Consider the following 13,943-nt stretch of genomic DNA (forward strand, 5'->3'; position numbering starts at 1 on the left):
AGTCAAGAGGGTTGAGGTCAGGAGAGCGTGGAGGCCACGGAATTGGTCCGCCTCTACCAATCCATCGGTCACCGAATCTGTTGTTGAGAAGCGTACGAACACTTCGACTGAAATGTGCAGGAGCTCCATCGTGCATGAACCACATGTTGTGTCGTACTTGTAAAGGCACATGTTCTAGCAGCACAGGTAGAGTATCCGGTACGAAATCATGATAACGTGCTCCATTGAGCGTGGGTGTCTATTTTCCAGTGAGTTACAGAAACGAGCTATAATTTTTTAAATACAACGCTATTTTTTCTGTTATGTAGCTCATGTATTTAAACTAGTTAAGTGCAAAATCAATTAAAAGTTTTAGGGGTCGGAACAACATGCTGTAGTAACTGACTGTGTTCAGATGGATGTTCTAGTGGCGGAATGTTCATTTAAGTAAGGTCTCCAAACGAGCGCCCGTTTTGCTGAAGGCACAACCCAATGCGACTCATAAACCACCAACAACTTTACATCTCGTCCAAAGGTTCACTCTGCAGCTTTATATTACGAATATTTCTAAAACTACAGTACAATTTTTCAACGTTATTTTTGTAGGAGATACGATACCATTATTACGACTTGTCCTTGATTATACCTAGATCAGTCAAAGTTTCGTTGGTTCATCTCTCAATTATTTGAACTTTTTCCGAGGCCCCTGCATCTACGTCTATATCTACCTCCTTCATCTCTACTCCACAAACGACCCTTCGTCGTGAAGTGGAGGGTATCTCGTGTACCACTGACTCTTACAACCTTTCCTTCCAGACGCGAATGGACCGTGGAAGGAAGGATTGCTGGTAAGCCCCCATTCAAGTCCTTATCTCCCTAATTTTACCTTCATGGTCTTTATGCGACGCTACGTAGGAGCGGGCTATATATCGACTAATCTAGGAGGGTAAGCTCTCGGAATTTAACCAATAACACGCAACCCGCGTCATGACACAGAGAGCCTCTCTTGCAGCGTGGGCCACTGGACTTGGCTGAGCAACTCCGTGACGGTTTCGCACTTGCTGAATGAACCCGGAACGAAACGCGGTGCTCTTCTTTGAATTTCTGTTTCCACTATCAATCCTATCTGGCACCGATCTCAAACTGACAAGCGAATTTCAAATATTGGTCAAACGAGAGTTTTGTAAGCTACTTCCTTTGTGGGTGCCGGCCGGAGTGGCCGAGCGGTTCTAGGCGCTTCAGTCTGGAAACACGCGACCGCTACGGTCGCAGGTTCGAGTCCTGCCTCGGGCATGGATGTGTGTGATGTCCTTAGGTTAGTTAGGTTTAAATAGTTCCAAGTTCTAGGGGACTGATGACCATAACTGTGCTCAGAGCCATTCTGAACCTTTGGGGTGAATTACAATTCTTGAGAACTCTTCCAAAGAATCTCAGTCTGGCAGCCGGCCATTGTGACCGAGCGGTTCTAGGCGCTTCAGTCCGGAACCGCGCTGCTGCTACGGTCACAGGTTCGAATCCTGCCTCGGGTATAGATGTGTGTGATGTCCTTAGGGTATTTAGCTTTACGTAGTTCTAAATCTAGGGGACTGATGACCTCATATGTTAAGTGCCATAGTGCTTGGAGCCATTTGGTTTCAGTCTGGCATGTGCTTCACTTGTCGTCAGTTTTATATGGTAGCTCCATTTTAATCGCTCCGAACGGATACTCCTACAATTTTAACGCATTTGATTGGTTCCACAGACATTCGCAATAATCGCTCTTTCGCCTTGATATGTCTCTGACTACTGTGACTTAACATCTGAGGTCATCAATCCCCTAGACTGAGAACTACTTAAACCAAACTATCCTAAGGACATCACACACATACATGCCAGAGGCAGGATTCGAACCTGTGACCGTAGCAGCAGCGCGGTTCGGGACTAAAGCGCCTAGAACCGCTCGGTCACCGCGGCCGGCTCTCTTTCGCCTATGTATTCGCAGTACGTTAGGTTTGTTTATACTGAAGGTCGACTGCCAATCGATGCATCAAACGCCGATCCTTTGCAGGTCTCTCTGCAGATCGGTGCAATTTTCTAGCGGTGTTTCTCTGTGTAAAACAGTATCATATGGGGAAAGCCTCATGGAACGTCTGGCGTTATCCACTAGGTCATTTATACACTTTTGGGCAAAGCTTAAGGACGAAAATAACAGCAGCATGATGTCTCACTACCAAGTAACATAGCTCGACGAAACTTGAGCCATACGTAGAAAGAACTGCTACAGTATAGAACAAACGAAACTGAAAGAAATAACCAATGAGATGCGTAGAAATGGCTATTTTATTTGAAGACAACAATTACTCTGAAATCACTGCGATGCATGATGGTCCACTGGATATCAAAAACGGCGGAAAATGGTCCTTAATTCGGGTATGTGATCACCACCGAAAATGCATGCTTTACCAAGTGCTGCCATGCTGGCTCCAAGGTTGGTTTGGAGTTCTTGTCGTAAGGCACTCCATTCTTTCACGAGCGTGGTTGTCAACTAATAGATGGTAGTTGGTGCATGCATCCCACACTTGCTCGATGGTTCTTTTTAAGTCGGGTCAACGGGCAGACCAGTCGATTCCCGAATATCCTCTCGTTTCACGAGATCCTCCAACTGAGCTGTTCGATGCGGTTTTGCGTTGTCGTCCAGAAAAATGAAGTCAGGGCCGAATACACCCCTTAAAAGACGCGCACTTGGTGAAGGAGTAACATGTCACAATAACGTTGAACAGCGAGTGTACCGTGGAGATCAGCACGGCCATGCAACATACTATCTTACCATAACACCATAGCACGTGGATGATCATCTTGTAATATGCACGACACTATATTCTAGCCACAAGATGTTAAAATGAACTATGTGTACAAACTTCAATAAATATTATCGATACTACGTATAAAAAAGACTGTATCGTGTAAAAATGACGATAATTATTTCATTATTTCTCTAATAATTTGATTTCTGTGTGAATTAAAACTATTATCAGAGAACTACATTCATAGACAACGACAATTATAATCGTTTTTTGTTATCTGTGATAATTGTGGTTCAGTTGTTCTTCCTGTGCTAATCGATGAACTGTTCGGACGTGAGACGTGTGGAGGTCTGTGAAGAGGAAAAACCTGTACCTATGTATTGTTAATTATTATTTGAAAAATAGATTCGCTATTGTCTAGACGTGGATTTGTATTCATTTCAATTGTAATACAGTCTAATTAATGTTTTTAAGTGTTAATTTTCAGCTCCGCAATTAGGAACGCAGCCATTAGCGCTAGTAACTTACAGCGGAGTTTACTAGAAGCTGGTATAAAAATATCAAACATTTTTCATTGAGAATAATTTTAAATGCTAAAGGATAGAGAACAAAAGACTTAAAGACTTTTGTATGAATATATTAACTTGATATAAAAGGAATCGAGAATAACAATAGACAAATTGACTATCGTCTGTCTGCAGCCATCTTAGCAAAAATATCTCCGCGGCAGTTTTGAATCGAAAATTTTAACAAACATAAATGTTGCTAGATATAAATGAATGGAAATAAATGTTCACCGGTGGTCCCGAATCTACTTTAAAAGACAGAATGCAACTCAGATTGAATCTTTAAAAATAGTGCTCACAGCACGTTAAGTAATATCAATTTCTTATTTGCTGATATTTGAAGCCTAATTATTTCGGACGATTTATATGAAATATTTTAATAGGAGACGTGCGTCCGTGTTGTGCGCGGTTAGTATTTTGTGAGTAAATGTTCCTTTTGCTAGAGGAAAGTGCTTCCATCTTAAGTAACAGTTGCGTAAAATCTGATAAATGACATGCAATTTAGTGCCACTCACACGACGTTTCAGACAACATTTCTACACTATGCCAAGTGGAGATTTTTTTAGCAGAGTGGCAAATATTAGCCGGGATAATAATTTTTGAGATCAAACGAATTGTTGCGCTGACAATAGGTAACTGATTTAATATTTTTTGATCTACCTGAAATATCATTTATAAGTAATTAAAGTCAGGAAATACCATAAACCGGCTCCGCCACAACGTCCAACAATACTCCTGAGTGAATTACGTGTTCCCCCGTCTCATTGTATGCTGGTATCTCCAATACTGGCCAACATGATTGTTCTGATGGTCCACGTATTACAGGGTGGCTAGGCAAAATGTTGCGTGGCCGAGGTGACCTCTAAATCTTTCAACACGGTACAGTCACAGGTCAACAGTATTGTGGCACTAAACTCCTTTTTCGTGTGCGTCTTCCGAGGGTTGCATTCGGTCTTGACTTCGATTTTGTGGATGCCAATGCGCGTTAGCATCGAGGAGGTCTTGGAACGAAAGGATATTTGGCGAATCGACTGGTCTGCACGTTCGCCCGACTTAAATCCCATCGAGCATATGTGGGATGCATTGGGAGACGTATTGGAACACGTCCACATGCGTCATCGACCATCCAACAGTTCACTACCGTGCTTGTGGATGACTGGAATGCCTTACCACAAGAACTCCTTACCAACATTGCAGCCAGAACGGCGGCACGTTGTAGAGCATACATTCCGCCCATGGTGATCACTTACCCTGTTAAGGGGACCTGGACGTGAAATGTCTGAAATTTTCGCATTTTTTTTGTCACCATCTGAAAGACAATTTTATCCCGTTTCAAAAAAATTTATTTTTTATCTACTTTTCAGTTGCTGATTTGGTCTTAAACGCTCTTCGAACAAATGTCTGCAAACCAGCCACGCTCATGCGACAGGCAAGGAATATCACCATAAGCATTTCTTTCCTGCCACAGTCATGGAAACAATAAAGCCAATATACAGCTACCTTTCAGATACAAAATTACTTAGGAAATGTCTACATGGCCGTGCACAAAACCCTATTGAGAATTTAAACAGCTGCGTGTGGCAACGATTACCAAAAACAGTGTTTGTTGGATGGACAGTACTCAAAATGGGTGTGATGGATGCTGTCATCTGTTTCAGTGATGTTGTAATCAGCAGGACGAAAGTAATGGACAAATTAGGCATCCAGTCAGGAAATAATATGATAGCTGTTCTGACTGCCATAGATCGTCAGCGACTAGTTGAAGCTGAAAGGGCTGTGGAAGCCACAACTAAAGAGTCCAGAGTAAGGAAAAGGCTCCAGAAGAAGTGTACAGAGGCTAAAGAAGCAGCTGCCCAGCAAGATTATGCCGCTGGAATGTTCTGAAAGAGGCATACGGTGGGTCAAAAACACTGTGAACATTCTTTTCTCATTTTCTCGAAACTAGTTTTTCAGAATATTAGGTACATATAACTTCACAATAGTATTATTCATGTCCACAAAATTTCTCTCAAGTGAAGAATGGGGTAATATCTTTTTATTATGCCTAATACATCGCAGAATGATCTGTGTTTGTCATTCTGCATATAATTTTAGCGGTATTTTTAGACAAAGTAGTAATGTAGTACAATAAGGGTTTTTCTATTTCCTCAGATATACTCCAAACTACAAAACGAGAGGCATAATGTGTTCCTATGAATGTTGACAGCAGCCTGCCACAGCTTGAATGCTATTAGACTGGTGATGGACCAGAAAATGGTACCAGAATGGGAACGTGTATTATAAAAACATTTATTCGGCAAAATACTGTAATTCTTAAACTGTAACTGATATTTCAATAAATTTCCTTTTACAGCTTGAGTTAATGTCATTAATTGTCGGTAAAAAATCACAACTTCCTCCGCATTGTAGATCGAGAATAATGTGCACTGAGGGCGAGGTATAAAAATCAACCCGTTCACCTCCAGGTCCCCTTAAAGGCCATGTCGTGCCGTACGTAATGTGCAGGGGTCCATCTTGAATCGCGGTGACTTCTGTGTAATTGATATCTTTGAATAAAAGTGTCATTTCTATTCGTCTTAGTGCGAATTTGTGTGAGTTACCTTTTGTACTATGCTGTTGCAGTTCTTTCAATGTATGGTCCATGTGTCATCGAGCTATGTACTTGGCAGAGAACACATCATGCGAAATTTACTTTCGTCCTTCAGCGTATATTCCTTGAAAACTAATGGATCTGTAACACTCCCTTCGAGTGCTTTAAATTTTCAACAATGGAAAGTCGGTCGTAATTGAGATCGTGCAGGATGGCAGACGTGTCTGGTAGCGCGCAGACCCAGACAGAAGAAGCCCCGTCGGCGGCTAAGTGAGCCGCACAGTGCCGTTAGCGTGGTTAGGGCTGGCTACCGCCTTTCACCGGTGCGACACCCCACCCCGCTCCTCCCACACACTTTCCGAGGACACTGGCCGTGCCGTCCGCCGCTGCTTGCGACAGGTAGAGAGGCGCGTGCTGTCCACCGGGCCGCAAATAAACACGCGACCGCCGTGCTGCGAGCCCCAGTGCTACCGGGGAAGCAGTCCAGTCTAGCGCAGTCTGCACACCACTGGCACCAAGGTATGTCCACCAAGCGCGTCTCTAGCGCACTGGTTAATTAGATTTACTGACTTCATCAACTTTTTTTCTGAAATACCGTACAGTGTTGGTATCAGGGTCAATACAAAGTGGGTGTTCTGTATGGGTTATCATGTTTATCTTGATCATCACAAATAACTATTTGACCAGAAAAAAATGCACCAAAAATGTTTAGTGGTGCTGAATAATTAAAAAAATGCTGGAATAATAGAAAATTTTAGTGAAAAGAGGGGAATCAGAAAGAGAGTCCCACAGGGTTCAATTTTGGGTCCACTGATATTCCTTACAAATGTGAGTGACCTCGCATTTAACATGTAACAAGAAGTCTTGGTACTTTTTGCAGACAATACTAGTAGTACAACAAACCTCATTAGAGAGAAAGCACCAGAAGAAAATTTAATGAGGTTTTTTCAAAGAATTACTCAGTGGTTCTCTGAAAATGGACTTCCCTCAATTTTGAGAAAACACGTTATATTCAGTTCTGTACAACAAATAGAGACATAGCAGCAGTTGATGTAGCACGTGAACAGAAGTCAATAAATGGGACAGAATGATCCAATTTTTTTGGTGTACACATTGTTGAAAACTTGAACTGGAGGAAGAATATTACTAAGCTTCTCAAACAGTTAACTTCAGCTACTTTTGCTCTTCGTATGATTGCGTCTTGGAAACAAGCAAATTAATCCCCTGAAAAATTTTAGATATTTCCACTCAATAACGTCTTATGGAATAATTTTCTGGGGTAGCTCACCACTTAGAAACACAGTACTGATTGCATGAAAGTGATCGGTAAGAATAATATGATGTGTTCACTTGTGTAGGTACGCCTGCTGGGAGTTAGGCATTTTAATTGCGCCGGCACAATACACATAATCGTTAATGAAATTCTTCATAAATAATCCATGAGACTTTGAGAAGAACAGTGAACAGAAAGAAGTTCACTATGCTGCAACAAAAATTTTTGATCATTTGCCCAATAACATAAAAAGTCTTATAGGTAACATAGCAAGTTTTAAATCTCAGTTAAAAACTTTCTCTTGAGAACTCCTATCCAATCAGGGAATACCTTACTTTGAAATGTAGTTGCGTGAATAAGGCTACAAAACAATGAGTTCAGTGATGTTAACACTAATCGTGTATATGTGCTTGTTCCTCATCATTTCGATTGTAAAATCGTTTAAATAAACTATGGAGCATGTAACTAACTGATTAATTAACTACCAGGCAGACACTAACCAGCATGATTGTCTTTCTTGTAATTTCGTTTGTTACGAAGATATAAGCAGCACTACAACTTTTTCAAATAGCACCCCACATTTTTTTATTTCGTAATCCACTTCCTCTCCTCAAGAACCTTTGCTACATTTGACAGTAAACAGAAGGAAACAGAAGATGGATGTGTTGCCTCTAGCGAACGCCTGTCCAGGGTGACTCGTGTAAACCTACTTAGGCAGTGACAAATACTATCGAGCTCGCCGCTTTTTTCATAAATCCGAGTTCGACTATCTCTTATCGAGTCCTTCGTATAAAGAGTCCTTTGTAAATTACAAGCTAAAATTTTACGTAGTAAAAGTTAATTCTTATGTAACATAACAGACATTTCTGGTTACGACATACGACTGTTTGAAATTCTGTCTCACACTAGTCATTTCATTTATATTTAATACATCAGCTCTCAGTGCGTAATTCAAATTTTTGCTTTTGGTTTCCCTTTTATAAGACGTTTTTTGAGGGATGACTTCCAAGAACTAGTCCACCAAACGAGAGAAATACTCATTTCATTTTGACATTTTTTTTAATAAAAGCCTCTTGAAGCAGTTGAGGTATTTTAAGCGAAGATGAGGTCAATAATACCTCGATTGTGACAGATAGTTTCACTTAAAAGACAAGGTTTTATTTGCTATTAATTAATTAAAACATCGATAAACATATCGACAGCTCTCGTAATAATTAGCGAAGACAAAAACCAGGTTCAGTTTCACAAGGATCTGATCAAAAGGTACTGTTTGGTAGACATCGCAGTAATATTCTGTTTAGTTTTTATTTTGTCATTTTTCCACTGATTTTTGTTTATGTATGTTTTTAGCACTTGCACATCACTTTTAGCCTGGTTCATTCAGTATATTATAAATACGATCTAATGCGTACAGAACCGGTAGTTTAATGAGAGACTCATATTGTCATTTATACGCACTGAATTATCAGTATAATTGGCCATCAACATACTTTAAAATTATATGAAAGAAAATTTAAGTCAGAAGACAGACTGCAATTCTGACGAGTGACTCAGGTGACGTCATGACACGGCGCAAGGCACCATGTTAAAAGCAGGTCCTTCGGTTTCGGCGAGTGTAGCACGTAGAGGCTTTGACAGTTACAAATGAACATATATTTAAAACTGCGCTGTATTGTCTTTTCCTAGTGTGAAAGTGGCAACTCCGATGCAGCAACTTAATCGAACCTCATTCGTGAAGGTATAATAAGGGGAGCTGTCATGACGTCATCAAGTTGAAGCCGACGTCCGCCATGTTACTAGCCCCAAACGTTAGGTTCTGGTGGCAGTGTTTTGATCAATAATACCTGTCTGCGTCATTTACTGTGTAGTTATAATTTTGACTATCGTCTAAACTGTACAGAGATCACATTCACTCGTAAGTGGACTAGTGCCAGCGATGTTTTCTTTTAGGTACATGAATTTTGATTGAGCTATCTGCTTTTACTGTAGTGGTTTTACTTCTGTGGTTTAACTTTAGGTTTCCCATCAGTCCAACTCGAAAAGCTTTCTGTTAACATTGTGAGAAGCAAAGACTGGAAACCGACGAACCGTAGAAAAATACACTACTGGCCATTAAAACTGCTACACCACGAAGATGACGTGCTACAGACGTGAAATTTAACCGACAGGAAGAAGATGCTGTGATATACAAATGAATAGCTTTTCAGAGCATTCACACTGCAACGTGCTGACATGAGGAAAGTTTCCAACCGATTTCTCATACACAAACAGGAGTTGACCGGCGTTGCCTACTGAAACGTTGTTGTGATGCCTCGTGTAAGGAGGAGAAATGCGTACTATCACGTTTCCGACTTTGATAAAGGTCGGATTTTAGCCTATCGCGATTACGTTTTATTGTATCACGACATTGCTGCTCTCGTTGGTCGAGATCCAATGACTGTTAGCAGAATATGGAATCGGTGGGTTCTGGAGGGTAACACGGAACGCCGTGCTGGATCCCAACGGCCTCGTATCACTAGCAGTCGAGATGACAGGCATCTTATCCGCATGGCTGCAACGGATCGTGCAGCCACGTCTCGATGTTGTGGCGTAACAAGACAGCTACGCCACACTGAAGTAGCCGAAAGGCACGCGTAATCTCACGTAGGCTAGATAGAGGTCTGAAACAGGATACTTATTAATGTTATAAAGAAAAGTATGTAGCTGCTGGAATACTTAACTTTTAATCCTTGTTGTATACATCGTTCTCGATGAGACATTTCATACGATAACTATCAAACTATGTAAGGCTAATGGCGCCTTGCTAGGTCGTAGCCATTGACTTAGCTGAAGGCTATTCTGTCTCTCGGCAAATGAGAGATAGGCTTCGTCCGTGTAGTCGCTAGCAATGTCGTCCGTACAACTGGGGCGAGTGCTAGCCCGTATCTCGAGACCTGCCTTGTGGTGGCGCTCGGTCTGCGATCACACAGTGGCGACACGCTGGTCCGACATGTACTAAATGGACCGCGGCCGATTTAAGCTCCCACCTAGCAAGTGTGGTGTCTGGCTGTGACACCACACTCGATCCCTGAGTCAACAGGTGGGGATGTGTGCAACACAACAACCGTCTGCACGAACAGTTCGACAACGTTTGCAGCAGCATGGACTATCAGCTCGGAGACAATGGCTGTGGTTACCCTTGACGCTGCATCACATACAGTAGCGCCTGCGATTGTGTACTCAACGACGAACCTGGGTACACAAATGGCAAAACGTCATTTTTTCGGATAAATCCAGGTTCTGTTTACAGCATCATGGTGGTCGCATCCGTGTTTGGGGACATCGCGGCGAACGCACAGACGCACATTGGAAGCGTGTATTCGTCATCGCCATATTGGCGTATCACCCGGCGTGATGGTATGGGGTGCCATTGGTTACACGTCTCGGTCACCTCTTGCTCGCACTGACGGCACTTTGAACAGTGGACGTTACATTTCACATGTGTTACGACCCGTGGCTCTACCCTTCATTCGATCCCTGCGAAACCTTACATTTCAGCAGGATAATGCACGACCCCATGTTGCAGGTCCTGTACGGGCCTTTCTGGGTACAGAAAATGTTCGACAGCTGACCCGGCCAGCACATTCTCCAGATCTCTCACCAATTGAAAACGTCTGATCAATGGTGGTCGAGCAACTGGCTCGTCACAATACGCCAGTCACTAATCTTGATGAACTGTGGTATCGTGTTGAAGCTGCATGGGCACCTGTACCTGTACACGCCATCCAAGCTCTGTTTGACTCAATGCCCAGGCGTATCAGGGCCGTTATACCGACCAGAGGTGGTTGTTCTGGGTAGTGATTTCTCAGGATCTGTGCATCCAAATTGCGTGAAAATGTAATCACATGTGAGTTCTAGTATAATATATTTGGCCAATGAATACCCGCTTATCATCTGCATTTCTTCTTGGTGTAGCAATTTTAATGGCCAGTAGTGTACGTCCTCAGTATTTTTGGGAAGAGGACAGAGGCTGAACATCAGTTTGGTCAGTCCGTATTTTTTAAGGAAAGCACTGGATTACGAAAGTAGCCTTGTCACATTATATACTTCTATTCTCGATTATTCGAAATGCATAGCAAATAAATAAATAAATAAATAAATAAATAAAAGGTTACAGTAACGAGGCCATGTGTGTCGTGTTACGGGATGGAAAATACATTTAAGGCCCGAAAAAGTCTGAAGACACCCTCATGACGCTGTTTTATTCACGAAAGCACTGTAACATTTTTTACTTAAAACAACTGCTCTGTGCACATCTCAGAAATTAAGAACTAGTAGAAATAGTAAACGGTAGTCTGTTGATGTTTTGGGGCATCTAACATGGCGGATCTGGCTTAGAGCAACGTACAGTGTGAGTCTGTACCGTCATCAAACCTCATTACACCTACACAATTCCATTTATCTTGTTGCTTGTGCATGGAAGCTAAATAAACAAACATTTCTGCAAAGGTTTTGCTCATTACATCCAATCTGAACTATTGTTTCAAGTGTAAGACAAAGCCCTCGACCTACACCCCTCTAGAAAAATGCTAGCAACCTGAAATTTATTCACAGGACGTATGGATTTGGTATTCGACATTGTTAGTGGGGTACGTATCAGTTCCAATTCCAATATACATAGGCAGATCTCAAGGCCACCCTTCAAAGTGAACGTTAAATCTTATCCAGCTACGTTACTGTTTTTCTTACCAGTTAGCTATACCAATTCTGATACAATATTCTCAAACCTAACCTTACTTGATAATGAAACGTGATTCTACAACGCTAGCGGGCGACCTTTAGATCTGTTGACGTTACGATCCCGCGTGGTCAGTGCTAACGGACGTTCCGCTTCTCTGGCGTCCTTGCTGATGTCGCTGTAACACCTTAAGCTCAGTATTTCTCTCTCAATTGCGATCCACCTCGCGCACTACGTAATCGCAAATCTCGGAACACCCATTGCACATGGTAGTTGTGTCTTTCGAATTTGTTTTCGTCATTTATAAGAGTTGTATTCTAGAAGGATAGCAGTGAAAGAGATAGGTCTCGCGAGAAGTGTTAAGAGAAGCTGGAGCGGGAGGTTCAAATGGCTCTGAGCACTATGGGACTTAACATCTATGGTCATCAGTCCCCTAGAACTTAGAACTACTTAAACGTAACTAACCTAAGGACAGAACACAACACCCAGTCATCACGAGGCAGAGAAAATCCGTGGAGGGGAAGGGGAGCCGGGGGGTGCATGTGGGGGCGGGAGGCGACAAAGTGGAATTCACTGTGAAATCTGTTGTCAAGCTTGTTGTTGTGCAGCCCCCATGTATTGTCACCCTTTGTTTGCAGAATTACACATCTCAGCATTTGTGACATGCATGAATGTTTTTTATATGTAACTTTTCGTGTAAGTTTCGTGTGGCAAGCGTTTATAGTACTTATTCAAATCAAATTTATCGCTAACCACTCACTTTTGCGACCGTATTCGTGATTTACTGCCACGAAGATCACAATTCGCGGTAATTGACTGGGGCACTAATCTAGTGATATGGAAGCGATATCTGCGATTCCTCGAGAAAGTGTTATAGGCCCCTGCTATTTTTGATCTTTATAAGCGATTTAGGAGACAGACACTAAAGCCTGAGCTTTTTTAAAAAAATCAAACTCTCATGTACAAAATAATTTGAAACACCTCATTACTTTACAAATGAGTTAATGTGTTAACTATTTGACTTAGAGCATGTAAGCGAGAAAAAGTTTAAGTAAAAATTTGGAATTATGCTTTTTGGGAAGCCGTTAAGTGCCCCCATTCCCAAACATTGGATCAGTACAGTGCGGAAATCTGTCGTTCGTTTAAAACAAAAGCTAGAGTTTCTCGCATCTCATTGTTTATTATGTCTGATCTTCTTAATTATGTGCTGTACAATGAGGTAATTCTGCAGATCATTCAATGGTGTATATGAATACTGTCTGCATTTGTGTTGCGAATAGAATCAGTTTAAAGAAGTAATAAATAAGAACGTCAATCTAGATGCTGAAGTTTTACGGTACGGACAGCGAAAATGTAGTGAGCGATAAACTTTTCCTTTCGGCATTTTGTGAGTGTATGTGTGTATATGTGTGTGTGTGTGTGTGTGTGTGTGTGTGTGTGTGTTTGTGTAGGAGAGGGGGTTGGCAGAGAAGGAAGGAAGGAAGAAAGATTGGGTTTGACGTCCCGACGACGTCGAGGTCATTAGGACCACAAGCTCGTGTTGTGTTAAGGATGGGAAAGGAAAATCGGCTGTGCCCCTTCAAAGGAACCATCCCGGCATTTGCCTGGTGCGATTTAACCTAAATCTGGATGGCCGGACCCGGTTTTGAGCCGTCCTCTTCCTTAATGTGAGTCCAGTGTGCTAACCACTGCACGATCTCACTCCGTGGTGGCATGGAGTCAAGGTTTAGTAAATGTTTGAAATTATGTGCAGAGTTTGTTGGAAGACGCCAAGTGCTCTCATTCTCAAATACTGGAAGAATAAAGTCTGAGTAATTTGCACGTCATGAGTTACGTTTCTTCAAGACACACAAACACACACACGCACACACACACACACACACTTTCTAACTGTCTTACTGTGTTAAATCTTTTACATAACATTATAATTCTTAATCAGTGGATTATGCACTCAGTCTTCAGGTCACAAGTGGCCCATCGGGACCATCCGACCGCCGTGTCATCCTCAGATGTGGATGCCGATAGGAGGGGCGTA

The 13,943-nt window shown here is 42.0% G+C and overlaps 1 protein-coding gene across 1 annotated transcript in view; it reads right to left on the reverse strand.

Annotated features, from left to right (window-relative positions):
* The window catches only part of LOC124781001 (protoheme IX farnesyltransferase, mitochondrial), a 271,734-nt gene that overhangs the window by 189,564 nt on the left and 68,227 nt on the right, over window positions 1–13,943 (reverse strand). The window lies entirely within an intron of this gene.

Source organism: Schistocerca piceifrons, chromosome 1, assembly GCF_021461385.2.
Source record: "Schistocerca piceifrons isolate TAMUIC-IGC-003096 chromosome 1, iqSchPice1.1, whole genome shotgun sequence".
NCBI classification, from domain to species: Eukaryota; Metazoa; Arthropoda; class Insecta; order Orthoptera; family Acrididae; genus Schistocerca; species Schistocerca piceifrons.